Genomic DNA, 19,171 nt, shown 5'->3' with positions numbered 1-19,171 from the left:
GACAGGACTCCTTTTGAGTCACCCAGCAGAGAATAAAGTCATAGAAGCCACGTCCCTCCATCCCTGGTCCAGAGCACCAGGAGAAAAGGCACACTTCTTAGCAGTTTCTGCTCTGGTAAGTTTGGGACAAAGCAAAGGAGAATGTAAGTCCTCCTCCTTATCTGTTCCTCAAATCACCCACCCTCACCCACACCTATGTACTCAGCCTGTTACTCCCTTCTTGAATTGTTTATTTATTTTGAGAGACAGACAGACAGAGAGAATCCGAGGCAGGCTCCATACTGACAGAGCCAGAAATGGGCTTGAATTTGCAACCGTAACTGTGAGCTGGAAATCAAGAATCAAATGCTTAACTAACTGTCTGAGCCACCAGGTGCCCCTCCCCTCTTGAATTCTTATCCGTAACTGTGAGCTGGAAATCAAGAGTCAAATGCTTAACTAACTGTCTGAGCCACCCGGGTGCCCCTCCCCTCTTGAATTCTTATCCGGACCTGGAGGAATCTGGCCTGTTTGCCGTGGAAGATAACCACAAGCCATTTCAGACGCCGAGCTTCTCCTTCCCCTGAACTGAGGGAAAGGTTTTTTCCAAGCAAAAGTTGTCTCTCTTTAGATCTGAGCAGTGGGTCCTGCCTAAATGCCAGAAATGTGTTCTCCCAAAATGTGGGTATTTACACGCTTTCCCTTCACTGCTGTCTAGAATGTAATCACAAACTCAGCTCTTGAAGGAAATTGATCTTGGCCTTGCCGTTTCCCAGATTCTTGAAGGAGAGCCAGGCTTCCCTGTTCAGCAGCCCCAGAGCGTTTGGTCAAGGCCCGAGCCGGCCCGAGGAGCCAGGGCACAGCAATGTGGAGAACCCTGGGCCCCTGACCTTGTGCCGTACTCAGAGCAGACCCTTCTCCCAACCTCCTTCTGCTTCACCATTTCCACAAGGAACCCCAGTCAAGGGAGCCACGTGGCCTTTCCCCCAGATGTCACCACCACACAAAAGCACTCAGGCTCAGAGCTCTAAGACCCGTGGCCTGTCTTCCCCAAGGTCTCGGGCAGAACCCATTTTCACTGTCAAATAGGGTTTGCCCACTTTGGGCTCCTCAGTTTTGCCCATTCCTGACCAGAGCCATCCCCACAGGCCTATGAGCAATGATCCAGCCCACCCTTCTCCTGGATTCTTGTCTCCAAGGGCTGTTCCCACAATCCCTCTGCCCTCTTCTTTCCTAAGCAGCAAGTTCGAAAGGGAAGAGAAAGAATGACCAGTGTATACACCCCCACCCAGGACAGTGTGCCTATGACTGCTGAGAGGGGGTCCTCTTACCGCAACAGCTAGTCGGCAGAGCCCCAGATAGACCACGGCGTTCCTGGTGCTGGAATACCCAAATCTGGGCCCTCTGCCCGCTGTTTATAATTGACGTTCTAGGTTAAGCCTCGGTCAATGACTTTCTAGAACTATCCCCTCCCTACAGCTCAGAGAGAGCCAATCTCTGGCTCAGGAGTAGACCTTGAACAGCTTGTCTGAGGGAAAGAAAAAAACAAAAGCAGGTCAGGGGTGAGCTGGGAGAGGGCAGTCAAAACCACTGGCTACAGATTAGCGGAAGGATTAAAGGGCAGTGGTGTTTAGCTTTTACAAAGGAAAAGAGGGCCAGAGATAGGAGAGCCGGCCAGATGAGAGCGCGTCTGGCCTAAGAAAAAGAGAACAGGGCGCCTGGATGGCTCATTCAGTTAAGTGTCTGACTTCGGCCCAGGTCATGATCTTACGGTTCATGAGTTTCAGCCCCACGTGGGGCTGTCTGTAATCTGTGGTGCAGAGCCTGCTTCGGATCCTCTGTCCCCTTCTCTCTGCCTCTCCCCACCCATGTTCTATCACTCTCAAAAATAAATACTTAAAGAGGAAGGGAGGGAGGGAGGGAGCAGAGGATCTGACAGGAGAAGAAAAAATGAGTTTGATGTCATCCTCCTGCGGAGACCTCACTCTCAGGTTGGCTCCTCCGCCCCCAGAATCTGGAGACACCCTGGTCCTTTCTCCACTGGGGCCAGGATTCCTCACAAGGGTACTTGTTACCTGCTGGCTTGTATGCCCCCCCCCCCCATCGACTTGGTCTGATTTCATGAGCAAGGTTTTTAAATGCTTGAACATACTATTAAACCCACTCAGATTGATGCATTTAGCACACAGTGTTATCCCAATGACCTCTCCAGTCTAGAGCAGGGATAGAGTCCCTACCCTTGGATGCCACCCCACTATCGCCAAAATAAAAACCAGCCCAGATTGAGCTCAGACAAGAGTTTTTGGAAGAAGCACGGTCAATAAGGCACTTTTCTAGCTTTGCTTAGCTTCCTGAACCCGAGGTGAGTAAGTTAGAGACGCCTTCCCTGCTTCTGCCAGAGGTATCCACCCAAGGAGGAGAGACAGTCCAGAGATGGTCCTGCTAATGAAATGTGGGTGTGCCTGCTCTGGGCAGAGGTTCTAAGTCAGGTGGAAGTCCGAATGACAGGAGTCTGGGAGACCCACAGTTAAATGCAAACTCAGCGCAGGACGGGACCTGCTCACCACTCTGGGATCCAGCGCCTCACCCTGCACAGGTTCTCTGTTCCCACCTTGCGCCCATCTTTCTCCAGAGTCGTTAACAAGCAGCTTTCTGCTCCAAGGAAGGGTGCCAACCACCATGGAACCCTGACAAAGGCAGGCAGCTGCAGATCCCAGACGAGGAGGCCAGTGACACTGGGGTGGGGCCCTGAGCAGGAGCAGTAGGGGTAGAGGTAAGAAACCTGCAGAGGCTCCTTGGGTACAGCGCTCGGGCTTCTGAGCTGAGACAGGCCTTATCCTCCCCCGGCATCAGGACAGGCACCCAGGGCTGCTTCCCCGGCTGGAGACAGAGCGGTGCCACGCACTCCCACACCCGCCTTGACACTGGCCGTCTGGCTGATGAACAGCTGAGAAGATTAGCCGGAGGCAACAGGTGACATTGGGCTGGCACACAGGCCTCGGCCTCATCCAGGGGCAGGGCCAGGAGCGAGACTGGTCTGAAGAACATTTCTACAGCATGAGATCTTAGTCCCACACTTCACATGCCTTACCTCAATCTCCCTAGAGCACGGAAAAGACAGGACAGGAACATTTTTCCCCACTGAGAGAGGGGAACCGAGACCCTCTCGGCACAACTGAAGAAACAGGACTGAGAAGGACCAGCCCGTCCAAAGCTACTTAGGGAAAGGCTGACTCTGGGCCAGCACCCCTGGGTAGGAAGTGACCAAAATCAGGAAAAATGGGAATCCCATCACCAACGCCCTGGATATGCTGGCAGCACGGGTTACAGGGATGGGTGACGCTTGCTACTCACGAGGATGACCGGGCACAAGAGAAGAATGGGGCTTTGCAGTGAGACGGACCTGGGCTTGGAGCTCAGGTCTGCTGTGTGACCCTGAGACCCTCCAAGTCTCAGTTCTGTCATCTGTAAAATGGGTCTCAACAGCACCTATCTGCAGGACTGTTTGCGAGGGCTCAAGGGATCGGATTACGAATAGCCAGTTTCTATTTCCAACTGTTCCCAATTTTTCTCATAACAGAGGTGGGCAGACAGAGAAAGAGAAACATACCTTAACATTCTACTGTTTCTCTAGCTTTGGTTAATCTCCCAGCATCGACAAACTCATGGGAAGAAGGACGAGGGTCAGAGGAAAGATTGGCGGCCGAACAGGCTCCGTTAGATGGTGGGGTGCGTACCCACCTCTCCCTGTCATCTTCTCCAAGACACCCGTTGGGATCCCAGAGGGGCCATGAAGTCCGGACGTCTCTCCCCATAGCATCGGGTCTGGGACAAGATCAAGGAAGCAAGGAGCCTAGCTTTGAGTGGGAGTCGGCCCAGGAGCAGAGTGCTGCATTCTGAGAGGAGCTGAGAAGACCTGGGCCTACCAAGGGTCAGTCCGAGGGGACTGGGGACAACTTCCAGGGCACCGATGCCACTCCCCATGGGACACTTCTCCAGCTGCCTCTGCTTGTGCTTCATTTCTAGCACAAAGAGAGCAGGCAGAACAGTAACCTTCGGAGCAGGTGTTTCTGCTCCTCCAAATTAGAAGCTGCTTTGAGACTCGGCCCATGTCTTACTCAGCTCCGCCTGCGGTGAGCATTTCACAGGACCAAACATATCACCACCGGCGGCAGTGGCGGCGGGAGCACCGTGTTTTCTGTTTAGCCAAGCGCAGCCTGCCTGGCTGAATCTATCGGCAGTGGGGACACAGAGCGGCTGAGGAGCGGTCCTTGCCCTCAAGGCTGAACGCCAGGGAAGACACCAGACACGTAAAGAAGTGAAATGAATTGCTCAGCATGGTGGCTACAGTAACTTGTAGTGTACAACTGAAAGCTGCTAAGAGATTAGATCTTAAAAGTTCTCAGCACAAGGAAAACAAATGTGTAACTACGCGCGGTGATGGATAGTAACTAGACTTACTGTGACCATTTCACAATACATACAAATTTTGGATCGTGACCCTGTACCCTTCCAAGCAGTTATCCCCCAATAAAGGAAAGTAAGTGAAGTACGGCAGCTGCTATCATATAAATAGGTAGGGTGAGGGCCTAAGAAGGGGGTGTCAGCTCTAAGCTAACAGTAGGTGGCGGGGGGTGGAGTACCCAGAAGGGCATCACAGAAGGTAGCCTGAAAGACGAGGAGAGGGACAGGTGGTCTGGAGGGAAAGGAGGAAGGGCAAGCATCCAGGAAGAGGGAGCAATGTGACAGGGACACCACCTGGCGTTGCCTGTTCAGCTTGGCGTGGCTGGGGCAGCAGGTGCCAGAACGAGGCTGGGGAGGAAGACAAGCTCACTGCATCACAGAGAAACAGAATCATCTGTGCCACGGCTTTTAATCTTAGCAGAACATCCGGCATCAAAAACTGCAGCGATTAACTTTCTACACTGTTGTAAAACACTGCCTAGGCCACCAATTACTACTATTTCATAGTTTGGGGTTTTTTGTTTTCTTATTATTTTAGAAGGACAGAAGTAGGGGTAAGGAGACAGTGTCTGGCACAGTTAAACCAATGGCAGAGATCTTCACTGCTGTTCTGGTACGTGGATCACTCAGATGTGGAAACAACCGTGCAGCCCTGGCTGTGACAGACCCGACGTCAGCGACTCTGAGATGAAACTACATCTGTCTGTGCTCTGCTCTGTGGTGGAGGTGTGGCCAACAAGAGGCAGATCGTGCACCTGTCCCATGCCTCTTGTCCCACACCACCAGGGCAGCCGGACTCCTTGAATGGCCTTGGGCCCCCATTCTTCTGTATCGCCCCAAATCCAGCCCCAGAGACACTGAGCAAAGCAGGAAGGCAAATGTCTTTCCTGTATTCGAAAGCTTGTAAGGGGTGTCCACTGGGTAATGAAAATGATTCCAGGGAGGAAAAAGGAGAGAGTCACCCCCAGAAAGCAGCAGCAAGCCACTCATTTTGAGAGCAGCTCCAGGTCAATGAGCAAATGCTTCTGGACTGATCCAGTTCAAGTCTGGTGTTAATGAGCCTCACAATTTCTAAGAAAGCCCCCATTCCCTTCCTCCTCCCTAGACCCCCACCTCCCAGTACCACAGCTGGAACTCTGAGCACAGTGTTGAACATCCAACTCACTCTTTGATTTGGGAGCATACGTGACCCTTTGAACTTTCGTCTCCTGGTCTATAAAATGCAGAGTGATCTGAGTCATCTTGTAGAGTTTCTCCGAGAACTTAATTAGGTCACGTATTTCGGAAATACCTAGGAGAGTCTGGCACATTAGAGCTGCCCAGAAAAGTAACTCCAATGGTCAGCCCTTGTGGTGTCAGCCCTGATCCTTCTCTCTTCCCCTCGTGCCCTGGGGCTCAATATAAAAGGTGGAAACACAAACACAAGTGGAGGGTGTGAGGGGCAAGAAAAGAGTGTCAGCGCCATTCAGGATGACGCCTGGAGAGGGAACTGGGCTGTGGATCAGAAAAACCCTGGTGTAAAGCTCTGCTACCACTGATCAGTGCTGTGCGAGAGGCAAGTCACCATGTGCTCTGGGCTGCAGTCTCTTGGACTCCTAGGCCGCACGGTAAGACCACGCCCTCCTCACAAGGGCAGTGAACAAAAAATAAACAAGAAAATCTCTCCTGCAGTGTGCTGTATTACCAGAGCGCCAGGCGCTATGCGGGCCTGGTCTAGTTGAGGAGAGAGTCGGTAGGAGGGTTAAACAACAAAGTTAAGTCAACATATAGTAAGAAAAGCAAAAAACAGTGAGGAACAAATTTAACAAAAGAAGTGCAAGACCAGTAGGCTGAAAACTATGAAATATCATTGAAAAACTGTGAAGACCTGAACAAAAACACCTCATGTTCATAGACCAGAGACTTAACACTGCTAAGGTGGAACTCTCCCCAAATTGACTCCCTGCAAGCCCTTTCAAACCCTGCAGCTCACGTTAGTTGCAGAAACTGACAAGGTGATCCTAAAATTCATGCAGAAATGCAAAGGAAGCAGAACAGCGAAAAGAATCTTGAAAAAGAAGTACACAGTTGGAGGATTCACACTTGCCAATCCCAAAACTTACTACAAAGCTACAGTAAACAAGACAGTGTGGGACCAACCGGGACAGGGGGATGCCGAGCTGAATGGGGCAGATTTGAGAGCCTGTAAGACCCTCATGTTTACGGCCAACTCACCTTCAGCAGGGCGCAAAGACAACTCAACAAATGGTGCTGTAACACTGGGCATCCGCAAGCAAAAGAATGAAGTCGGACCCCTGCCTCACACCGTTTATAGAAATTCACACAAAATGGATCAGACTCAAACGTAAGGGCTGAAACTACAAAACTCTTAGCATAAAATATATATCTCTGTGGCCTTTGTTTCTTAGCTATAACAGAGTAAGTACAAGCAACCAAACAAAAAGACATAAACTGGCTCCATCAAAAGAAAAACCTTTTGTGCTCCCAACACACTGAGAAAGAGAAAAGACAACCCTAAAGAAGGGGAGAAAATTTTTACAAATCATATATTCCTAAAAAGGTCTGCTATCCAGAACATACATTAAAAAAACTTACAACTCGGGGCGCCTGGGTGGCTCAGTCAGTTAAGCGGCCGACTTCGGCTCAGGTCATGATCTCACGGTTAGTGGAATCGAGCCCCACATCAGGCTCTGTGCGAACCACTCAGAGCCTGGAGCCTGCTTCAGATTCTATATCTCCCTCTCTCTCTGCCCCTCCCCCACTCATGCTCTGTTTCTCTGTCTCAATAATAAATAAAAACATTAAAAACTTTTTTTTAACTATAACTCAACCACAAATATACAAACAACTTCACTAAAAATGGGCAGATTTGAACAGACATTTCTCTAAAGAAGAGATACAAATGACCAATAAGAACATGAAAAGATACTCAACATCATTAGTCATTAGGGAAACACAAATCAAAACCCACAAGGAGTTGGGGCACCTGGGGGGCTCAGTCAGCTGAGTGTCTGACTTTGGCTCAAGTCACAATCTCAGGGTTTGTGACTTTGAGCCCTGTGTCTGTCTCTGTGCTGACAGCTCAGAGCCTGGAGCTTCCTTCAGATTCTGTGTCTCCCTCTCTCTCTGCCCCTCCCCTGCTTGCACTCTGTCTCTCTTTTCAAAAACAAATTAAAAAAAAAAAAAAACCAACAAGGAGCTACTGTTTCATACCCACTAGGCTGGCTATAATCAACTACACAAAAAACAACAAGCATTGGTGATGATAAAGAGAAATCAGGACCCTCATGCGCTCCTGCTGGTGGGAATATAAAATGGTGCAGCCACCTGGGAAGACTCTGGAGTTCCTCAAAGGATTAAAGACAGTTACCATATGACCCAGCTCCTAGACAGATACACAAGAAAAACGAAAAGACATGTCTACACAAAATATATACACAAACAATCACAACAGCATAGTTCATAATAACCAAAGAGTGGAAACAACCCAAATGTCCAAATGGCAAATGGATAAACAAAATGTGGTATGTCCATCCTTACAATGGAATATTATTTAGCCAAAGAAAAAATGAAGTACTATTACTTCTGACAAAGTGAGTGTATCTTGAAAACATCTAAATTTTAAAAAGCCAGAGACAAAAGGCCACATGATACGATTCAATTTATATGAAACGTCTAGAATCGGCAACCCCCAGAGACAGAAGGTACATCAGGGGTGCGAGGGGCTGGGGGTCATAGAATGACTTCTGATGGGCACAGGGTTTCCTTCTGGTGTGATGAGTATGTTCTGGAACAGTGGTGTTCATTATGCAATACTCAATATACTAAAACCACTGAAGCATACACTTTTAAAAGGGTGAATTTTATAGTATGTGAATTGTATCTCAAGTAAAGCTATTATAAAAATAAATTTTTTAAAGTAATACATGTTAAACCTTCTTAAGAAGTTAAAATCCTTAGACAAATAAAATTTGTGCGTTTGCTTTTTAACCACTAATCAGAAGTCTGTATGTTTCTTGACCTCCGAGAGTCTTCTAGGAAGGAGAGGAGAGGTTTTTATAAACAAAGCAAATTCAGGGCTGGGTTACTGTGGAATGTGGTACCCTCACTTACATTTAGTAATCTGTTTTAAAATAATAATAATACTAAGTCCATTACAGATTAAGAAATATTTTTCACACACCTGTATTTCTAAAAACACTGAGAAGAGTGGTATTTTTGCAAATCTCTTTAATGTCCAGCTTAATCAAAGAAACTGGATTTTCGAGGCACCTGGGTGGCTCTGTCGGTTGAACGTTTGACTCTTGGTTTTAGCTCAGGCCATGATCCCAGTGTTGTGGAATCGAGCCCCACATGGGGCTCCACACTGAGTGGGGAGCCTGCTTGAGATTCTCTCTCCCCCTCTGCCCCTCTCCCCCACTTGCATGTGCACGCTCTTCTTCTCTCAAAATAAAGTTCTTAAATAAAAATAAAAAATAAAAAAAGATTCTCCTATCTGTGCTTCTACATTCAATCTGTTGTGATAAGCGATGCTTATGAAGAAAATCTGGACAACTCACCCAGACATGTATTTCGCAAAAGGGAGGAATATTTTAATAGCCTTTTCAGACCATCGTGGATACTCCTGTTTGACTCACCAAAACGTGACCAACAGCAGTGAATGATAACATGAAACAGAAAACCCTATGAACTTTAAAATACTCTGTCAAGTTTAAATCCACTGGCCTATCTTCAAATATAAGTGAGCCTTTTACCCGACATGATTTTGTTACACACTGGTCATTTGGAAAATATTAGTTTATGGACTTATGCTCATCTTCAAGATGTGAGCACATCTTATAATAAAATGCCAAGATATCACATGTGTAATATCACCACCAATATCATCAGAAAAGTCTACGTACTGAAAAAAGCTGCCAACCTCAGGAGGTTGGATATAAGCTTTCCAAAATTCTAGTCATGCTCGACGGCTCTAATGTCGCCACTGGTAATACATGCTATTAGTTGTCATCTCTGAGGCAACAGGCTCCCTACATCCATCTTTCAAGAGAAAGTCTGTCAAATACCCAAGTCTGAATGAATAACCACAACTGACAGCTGTGCTTTCAAGTAAAAACAAAAATTCTCTGAAAAAAGTGGCCAGTTCAGCTCACAACCCAAAGAAACCCAGAAGGGCTTGTCCTCAACCCAACAAATGTAATTCGGCCTGCGGAGCACCTTCCCAGCTTATCACACGGAACATTAAGGTCTCTTTCCGTAAGCAGCCTGAAGCAATCTCTGAAAATGGTTTGCTACTCATTTGACCCAGAAAACCCTACAAAATCATGAAAATCAAGAGATTCGAATCTTCGTGTTCACTTTAAGAACACACATGAGGGGTACCTGGGTGGCTCAGTTGGTGAAGCATCCGACTTTGGTTCAGGTCATGATCTCACTGTTCTTGAGTTCAAGCCCCGCATCAGGCTCTGTGCTGACAGCACAGAACTGGAGCCTGCTTCGATTCTGTCTCCCTCTCTCTCCCTCTCCCCAGTTCTCTCTCTCTCTCTCTCTCTCAAAAATAAATACACATCAAAAAAAAAAAAAAAAGACAACGAACACATGAAACTGCCTAGGCCATTCTAGGCCATCAAGGGTATGCATATCTGAATAGCCACCAATTATCTGAAAACTGTCACTTTGCAGAAGCAATGTGTGTTCTTAGGTGACTCCACAATGGGTGAGGTTGGTAGGTGTGCCCAGGCCAAAGAGTGGGGCTGGACACAGGATCGGCAGCCCCAAAAGAGTGAATTTTTACTGTGCGTCCTTAAAAATGCAGAGGGTAATACTGAACTTCAGGGTTTGGATGGAGATTCTCTGGTCATCAAACACATCCAGGTGAACCAAGTCCCCAAGATGCAGCATAGAACTTACAGGGTTCATGGTCGGATTAACCCATACATGAGCTCTTCCAGCCACACCGAGATGATCCTTACTGAAGAAGAACAGATCGGGACCCTTGGGTGGCTCAGATCGTTAAGCGTCTGACTTCAGCTCAGGTCATGATCTCAAAGTTTGTGGGTTCGAGCCCCTCATTGGGCTCTGTGCTGACAGCTCGGAGCCTGGAGCCTGCTTCGCATTCTGTGTCTCCCTCTCTCTCTGCCCCTCCCCTGCTTGTGCTCCATGTGTCTGTCTCTCAGTGTCTCTCTCTCTCTCTCTCTCTCAAAAATAAGTAAACATTAAAAAAACAAAACAAAACAAAACAAAACCAAGAACAGACTTTCCCTAAACCAGAAGAGGAGGTTACACAGAAGAAAAGCTCTCCTGGGGGAGTTCGTGAAACGAACCACCTTTACTGCTTCCTCAAGGTCACTCTTAGTGAAGCCGCCTCTAGGGAACAGCAAGCGTAGGGAGGCGAAGGGCTCTGTGCGCCCCTGGCATCTGCTGCCCTCACCTCTGCAAAGGCACCAGCAATGTTGCCCAACTCTGCTTTTGCACCATCGGGAATGGAAAAGACACGTGATCTCTTGGTATTATTATGAAATTCATTCTGACCCAGGGACTCCCTTGAAGTGGTCTTGGGGACCCCACTTGAAGAGACTAGGTCTACGAGACCACTTCCTAGAGACTGGGAGAAGGAAAAACCAACTTTAAAACAAACAAGCTTCTTTGCCTCGTGACCTAAGAGGAGGCCCCAGAGGTAAGCAGAGAAATGAGACGTGACTCCTATTCTGAGTCAGAGCAGGAGGACGGGCTCAACGCCCTTTCACTGACAGCAGGAAAGGGCCCAGGAGTTTGAGCGGGAAACACTGCTTGCCTAGGATTTCAAAATCTTACAAAGCAGCTCCATCCCCGTTTGCTGTCCGCCTCCACCCCACCTTTCCATTCTTTTGGCCACAACACAAAAGAGGCAACTTCAATTCTCGGAACTGTCCTCCGGTTTCCACACCAGAGAGAGCAAAGTGGTAAACACGTGCAGGTGGAGGAGAACTGGGAGGCAAAGGGGAAGGAGAGCAGCAAGTCCCCTCCCCCGCCTTTGCCTGGCCGCCCCCAGCCTCCGCGCACCCCGCATTCCCACCGCATTCCCTTCCTGCCAATTCGGCACCCCTCAGTTCAGTGTGAACACGGGGGTCTCCCCGCTTCCGTTCTGCCACAGCTAGGGTCTCCTGGCGGGGAAGGGCCCTTCTCTCCGTACCCACGCACGGCGATGAACACAGACCCTCAGCTGGCTCACAGCCCTGTCCTCCCAGGAGATTCAGGAGAAAAAGCGAAGTCAGAGTGGAATGGGATTTCTCAGCCTAGACGTGACGGGACTGCCTCATCTGCAGCAGCAGCAGCAGAGCCAGGGCCTGGGAGTCCCAAGGCGGAAAACAAAGTGCCATTCAGGCCCCAGGGACAAACAATAGGCCCTTATCCTCTTCTGCGGTCCAGGCCAAGGGCTGCTAAGCAGAGCTGGGGGGGGGGGGGGGCAATGGCTAGCCCTTGGGCAGGACTGCCCCTAGGAAGTGTGGGCCCCAGGCAAATATTTTGGGGGCTCTCCTCCTCCACATAAAAACTTGAGTCACTCACACTTAGTGTTATCAGCACCATGTGGCTGCCCAATCTCACATGATCCTACAAAAATACTGCCGCCACCGTGGGAGCTGCCCTCCTGGAACAGGGCCCAGACGTAGGACCTTGGGACAACCCTCTTAGGACATCTGGTTGTCCCTGCACAGGGCAGAGGGCAGAGAGCACCCCAAGGGGAGCAATGTGGGTTCCACATCGTGTTGGGAATGCCGAGCCAGAACGGCACCGGAGAGGGACACAGAAGATTCAGAGGGAGCTACTCCCTAGCGTGGGACCCCTGGGGCACCACACAGGCCTGGCCTAAGGGTGGCACTGGCCCTCGGACAGTCACAGTCGGGGACTTGAAGGGTGAAAGGGCTGCCTTCACAAAACGAAACCTAGGACCTCGCAGTCTGGTGCTGCTTGTTTCCTGGTCACCAAGCCCCTGGGTGGCCCGAACACGCCTCAGCCTCCTCCACCTGCACTCGTCCCTGCCTGGTCTCGGCGTGGGCAACAGGTAAAAGGCCAGGAGGCAAAGGAGACTTTACTGGGAGTTTTTGGAGGGAAGGACGCAGTCTGGCCCAAAGTACATGCTCAACAAATGTGAGCAAAGAACACAGATAACCCACAAACTGACGATCCACTGCCAGACAAGGGGGCATTTAATTCAACTTGGTGAAACAGACCCGGCCCCCCAGGGGCATTTCTGCCATCATCTCCATGCCACCAGAAGTCCCAGGGTGCGCCAGCAGGAAGGCGCTCCCCTGGTCTGCAGACTGCTCCGGGAGACCGACTCCGCCAGGGACAGGGAGGAGGGGGGCGGTGCCACTCCCATTCACAGAGAGGGAGCTGGAATGGCCGAAACCTGCCTAAGGTTCCCTGTGTTCTGCCAAGATCCACACCCAGCAGCCGCCTACTGCGGAGGGAGATAGCTGCTTGGCCGGCCTGCCCAGTCAAGGTGCTCTCCCTCCAGCACCAGCACTTTTCACCGCTGGATTTCAACAGTAACTGGCCTTCCTGATCCTGCCTGACACCAGGCCACTAGGGCTCTGTGTTTGTGGTTCCCTGGGGCCCAGAAAACAGGGGATACACAGTAATTAGTTTGGGGACAGAGGGGCGGGGGACATGCAAGTCTCTCGTGCAAGTGGGCTACACAGTGGCCCCTGAGGGTGAGGGCCACCTGCAGACCACTCATGCCAAGGGCTCCAGGGGTGAGTCACCATTCAGCCCAGCCCACTGTCTCCACTTCGCCGTGGGCAGACCAGGCTCAGGGGTGCAGATAGGCCTGTTCTGCTTGTTGCCATGCAATCTTACGCGTGTGGTCTGTGCTCCTAACAAGATGAAACAGAGCCTGACCTCCCGAGTGACACAGCTGGCTAGAGGCGGCAAGCAGCTCAGCCCGCTGCCAGGCCGGAGACCACGGCTTATTCATCCTGGCAGCCGAGACCTAGCAGAGCAGGAAGCCGACAGGCACTGGGTAAATGTCTGGGGAAGTAATAAGCTGTTAAGGGAGAGACACAGCCCTGCAGAACGTCCAGGGGATCAGGCTTGCGGATCATCTGGATCCCAGGCCTGGTTCTTTGTGACCATCCGCAAAGCGAAATCCCTAAATCCCCTTGGGATCATACATGGGAGTTCTGTGCTCCCTGATCTACAGGCTTCCAGAGAGGGCCCTCACCTACCTGGGGTCGGAAGGGAATGGAGAACTGATAAGCTGAGAAAAGAGGTCAAGTCTGAAATTCCAGAAGTAAGCTCCTAGGAGAACTGGAAGCAGGCCGGGAGGGCTAAGATCCTTTACAGCAGCTGATGTTTCTGCTGCTTCCTCCCTGCTCTCAGGCACTGGTGGGGGGTGGGTGGGTGGGTGTGGGTGTGTGGGTGTGTGTGACTGGGTGTGTGTGTGACTGTGTGTGTGTGTGTGTGTGTGTGTGTGTTGCCTCAGCTAGGCCTAAGCTTCAGATTAATCTAACACCTAAATAAATGCATGTCAACCGTTTGGATGGATGTAAGAAAGTTACCAATAAGGGGAAAAGGTTGGAAAGCTATTGGCAGTGTTGTGTAACAAGGCAGAGATTGTTTTTTGGCCTGCATTTGGGTGACCCAGGGCACCGACGCCTCGGTGACATCAGCGCTCACAAGAGCCAGCTGGGGGAGGGTCTTTGGAAGGCCTGGGGGGGGCTCCAGCTACAGGGAGGAGAGCAACTGGAATCCCATCCGCTCTCCCCCAGGCTACACGTGTTCTTATCCCTATGCAACACCCACCATCCACTGCAAAGTCTTGACTCAAAATGCCCAAGACCTTCCCTGGCAGCAGCCTGTGAGTTCTCTAGGAGGTAAGGAAAACAACAAATGAAATCCTCTTTCCTCCTCCCAAATAATTTGGCAGTTAAGGAAAAGTCACACAAAGGCAATGAGCACCTGCGGGAGGGCAGTAAACAAACCACCAGGCCTCACATCTACTGGTGTCTACACTGCTTTAACATCTCTAACAGTCTCTTCTTTGGGGGTGTGGGTGAGAAGAGGAGATGGGTGGGAAGATGAGAGGCAAAGGAATAAATAAATATATGAATAAAAGGCTTCTCCACCCCTGAAGCTTCCAGATGTTCCACTCGGCTTAGCCTCAAAGCAGAGCCCCAGCCACGTGGAGGCCCACAACAATCCCCGTCTTCTATCCAGAAGGGCCTGTAACGTGGCAGCTCAGAGAGGAGATAGACCGAGCCCCACAAGCCTGCAGGCCCCTATGACCCTCCGGCGCCCACATAAACCAGAGGGTTTCAGGAGAGACCCTGGAGAAGACGGAGATAATCCCGGCACCACGGCCCCAAGTGGGCCATCTCCCGCCACCAGGTTACTCTCAAAGGGTAATATGAATGAAGAAAAAAAACTTCTATTTTCAAACTCCCCCTTCACTCCTACCCTTAAAGAGCATCTCTGCAGAGTGTGGGGGAGGGGCCTCCTATGTGCTCTCAGAGGCTCCCCGAGACCTCCAGGAGCTTGGCAAGCTGCGAAGGAACAGAAGCCATGCTTGGGGAGGGGGAGGGAGTGACAACAGTGGAGTAGGCTGTAGGCCAGAGGCAGTGAATGGGCCGGTCCTGAGGATCTGTGTGCTAGGAATAGCAAACAGACAGTGAGGAGGGGGAGCGGGCTCTAACTCCCAAAGCTGAGGGAAAAAATGAGGCCTGGCAGTGAGGGGCCTGGCCCAGGCTTCCCCTCTGAATGAGGTCAGAATCAAAATCTAGGCCTCAACTATTTGGGGAAGAGATACTGTATTACTCGGGAGGAACATGAGTTTATAAAACAGGCATCAGGTCAAAGGCACATCAGTGACCCAAACTTCTGCAAGTGACACTGGTTTGATAATACCAGATACAGCCTTGAGAACGCAGGTTTCCACAAGGCCTGGCAAGAGATGCTTGTTGAGTGAATATAGAGAAGAATGGATCCAGAATGAGACTGGTTCAAGCCGCAGGAATCAGGATAGCAGAGCCAGAGACCAAGTGTGTTCGTAAGTAATCTGAAACAACGAGGCTTACTTTACCACGGGCCCAGAACATGCCATGCCGCTAGCTGGGGTCCAGAGGGAAGGAGAAGGGGGGAGGGCCAGAGCGAGGGAGATGTGTTCACAAGCCAACAAGACAAACCTCGGCCTGCGTGGCAGATACCTGAAGAAAGTTGCCAGGCTGTCCATCCAACAGGGCCATCAGCCCCAGATCTCAGAATATGGGGCTGGGAGACATACAGGGGACAGGAGAAACGGCATGGACCTAACACCAGGCAAGGCACACGGCTGCCTTCTGGAGACTGCTGCAGCTTCAGAAAGCACCAAGGGCCAACTCTCGGCAACGGTTTCCTGTCAACTCCAGGCTCTGGAAGCCATGGCTCTGTCATCACCACACCCTCCTCCAGGCAGCCTCCCCCATGCCTTTCTTCCTCCTACGGGGAGAACCCTGGGCACCTGAGGACATGGCGCTGGGCCTGGACTCACATGTGTTCACTGCAGAGAAATAGGACAGAGGTGACGTGGCCAACGACAAGACGCCTTAGCGGGTCGGTGGCTCGACTGTCCCGACTGCATATACTTATCCCCTCGCCTCCGCTGTGTCACGAGGAAGACGGCCCACTCTCACCAGCGCATCGAGGAGTGTGGCAACAACCTTGCTAAAAACTCAACTGTTTGCTAAAAAAACTCCTCCTTTACATCTCTTCAAACCCTTGGGCAGGATTATCTTTATCTTCGCTGCAGTCTTAAAGCAGCAGCATTCTAGAGAGGAAATAAAAGCAAAAAGAAAACAGAGACCAAGGATAATTTTGTAAAACAAAGAAGAACCAAGATGTTCTGAGCAAACAACTCTGCTTCTATGCCCTGGGCATCATGTCAGAAGCCAGAAGGGAAGGGAAACGTAAAAGGAAGTAAAGGCTTCGAGAAGGACAGCGGCACAGAAATGACAAAGAGGAACCCGGGGCCACTCAGAGAAGTGAGCGAGCGTGTGGCCTTCTGGCGAAGGACCGGCAAGTCGTGCTCTGTCGGCACTGGGACAGCAACAGGGCCGGCGGGTGGCCTGGGTGTCGGGCCAGAGAGACGAGTCTGAAGCCGAGTTCTGCCACTCCATCACTGCACAACTTGGGGCAGGGGGTTCTCCCCCAGGAGCCTCAGTTTCCCCAAGGTACCACCTTCGACCTCCAGAAGAGGGCACAGCAGAGCAGAACAAGCATCGCGGCCGTCCATTACTTTACCACTGATTTCTTTTATACAAGTTGCGTTCTACATGAGTTACAAAACAACAACAACAACAAATCAACCCGCAGGTACAAAGCCACCCAAGAGCTCTGCTCGCATTTCCCCCACACGTCGGAAGACTCCCTGAGAACTTCAGGCTGACAAGGCTCTACAAAGAGAGAGCTGCCCACCCCGCACCCGCCCATCATTCCCAAAGGGGTGCCTTCCCTAACCCCCGGCTCGGTTAAACCGGAGAAAGGAGACCCACTGTCCTCCTCATTACAATTCCCCTGTGCTTAGGAATGAGGCTGTGGGTCCCTTTGTCCGCATCAAGCCCACCCAGAATCCACAATCCCAGAATAGACTTCCTGAAGAAGGAAGGGGGCTCCTGGCAGTCTTAATTTAAATCAGAGTGGAGAGGTGCTTGAAACCTAAACAAACAGAACGATGACAAGAAGGATGAAGAAGCAGCTACAGACAGATGTACTTTTCACGCACCGAGCACCTTTCCGAACCTAAGACGAAAACACACTTTCCGTCTTCAGAGTCGATCAGGCAAAGCAACAGCCCCAGCCCTGCCGGACGTGCATCCACAATGCTGGGGGGAAGGGTCTGCTTATCCCGTGCTCTACCCTTCTTTCCAGGCTCTGGTCCACATCCCTGCAGGGCTGTGGGTGACGTGGGCATGGCTTGTCTGCCATCCACAGGGAGCTGAGGGCCACTGGCCTCTCCATCCCTGAGAAGGCCTGTTAGCTTCGGCCTCGGTCCTAGGCTCTACCCTCACCTTGATGACCCGTCCTGCCCATGTGCGCTATTAGCAAAACCAGGGATTTCTAACAAGGACACAAGGAGTAGGTGAGCATCCTCACTGCTGGAAAGTAACTCCCGGGGCCCCCTGGGTGGGTCAGTTAAGCATCTGACTCCTGGTTTCGGTTCAGGTCATGATCCCAGAGTTCATGGAATTGAGCCCCACACGGGGCTCTGTGTTGACAGCATGGAGCCTGCTTGGGATTTCTCTCTGCCTCTCTTTCTGCCCTCCTGGGCTTGCTCGCTAGCTCTCTCTCTCAAAATAAATATATAAATAAATAAACACTTAAAAAAATAACTCCCAATGGAAAAGCAAAGTACAGGTCAGTAACATTAGCTGCAGAAGAAGACAAAGGTCTGTCACTGCTGTCAGGTCTCACCTCGTTCGAGGTTGCTGAGCCTTGAGTGCAGGAGAGAAAGGGGACTACATGCCCCTGAGTGACAAGAAGGCTAGGGAACATCTCTCCCACACACAGAGAGAAAGGAAGAAGTCTTGGAAGTCCACTGCTTCTCTTCCAAAAAAGAGCTATGTCATAGATGAAGGCTTTAAATGGGTCACAGAAACACACACAACTGCGGGATTCAGAAAATCACGAGCCAAAAAAAAGGCGAGAGAAAGAAAAAGTTAGGAATTAAGGGGGCGTTGACTTGGCAGAACAAATGGCAAACACCATATATTCTTCCCATCTGCGAACCAGACAGACATGACCTTCGGACAAGAGGACAACGCATCCTGGTCAGAGAAGGTATCTAAGAAGCTATTTGGAAAGAAGTGATGAAGGTCAAACTAACTCAAGATGCAGAGATGATAATAAAAATAAAGGACAGGGCAGAAAGAAGCTCGTTTGCAGATTCAGAATTTTCTGGGGGCTTCTAAAAGCTAAAGGCCACAGTCTAGGCAAGACTATTATCTGAATCTTGCTTATAATTAGCAAATAATACCTTTGTGATTGGAAAAGACTAGCACATGATTCTCTACCTGGAAAAAATATATACGCACCCTACAAATGTAAAATGTGTAACTCTTACTGAAAGGCACGTAACTTAAGAGGCATTATCTTTTCTGAAATGATCTTGAGCAAAAGGTAATTATAGCTAACCTGCAATTGTCCACACTAATCAAATGAGAATAGCAAGCATAGGTAGTTCAATAGATATTTACAGCATACTGTACTTCTTAAATGCCTGGCATAGGGTAGGAAGTAGAATTTTTTAAAAACTATCATATGGTAAATTGATAGGACCAGGGAGTGGGTACGTGACCAATGAGAATGGTTTGGCACATGGGCCTAATAATGTACATAGTGGTTATAAGTATGTACACAATGCACAGGTGCACTGACAAAGAGAAGTCTAATGTGATGTGATTAAGCTTTCAGTTTGCAACTTTAAATTTTAGGTTTTTCTCCCATGATTTTCAAGCATACCATTCACAGGCGCCTGGCTGGCTCAGTCAGTTAAGCGTCTGACTTCAGTTGAGCCATGCTCTCGCAGTTCAGGAGTTCAAGCCCCACGTCAGGCTCTGCACTGACAGCTCAGAGCCTAGAGCCTGCTTCAGGTTCTATGTTTCCCTCTCTCTCTCTGTCCCTCCCCCTGCTCACATTCTCTCTCTCTTGAAAATAAACAAACATTAAAAATTTTTTTAAATAAAGCATACAATTCAGTGGATTTCAGTATTTCACA

The 19,171-nt window shown here is 50.0% G+C and overlaps 1 protein-coding gene across 1 annotated transcript in view; it reads right to left on the bottom strand.

The window, feature by feature from the left end:
• PC (pyruvate carboxylase) overlaps positions 1-19,171 on the bottom strand; it is an 89,512-nt gene that overhangs the window by 47,117 nt on the left and 23,224 nt on the right. The window lies entirely within an intron of this gene.

This window comes from Suricata suricatta, chromosome 11 (assembly GCF_006229205.1).
Source record: "Suricata suricatta isolate VVHF042 chromosome 11, meerkat_22Aug2017_6uvM2_HiC, whole genome shotgun sequence".
NCBI lineage: Eukaryota > Metazoa > Chordata > Mammalia > Carnivora > Herpestidae > Suricata > Suricata suricatta.
The sequence above is the reverse complement of the archived record's forward strand: the minus strand, read 5'-3'. Positions and strand labels throughout refer to the sequence as shown.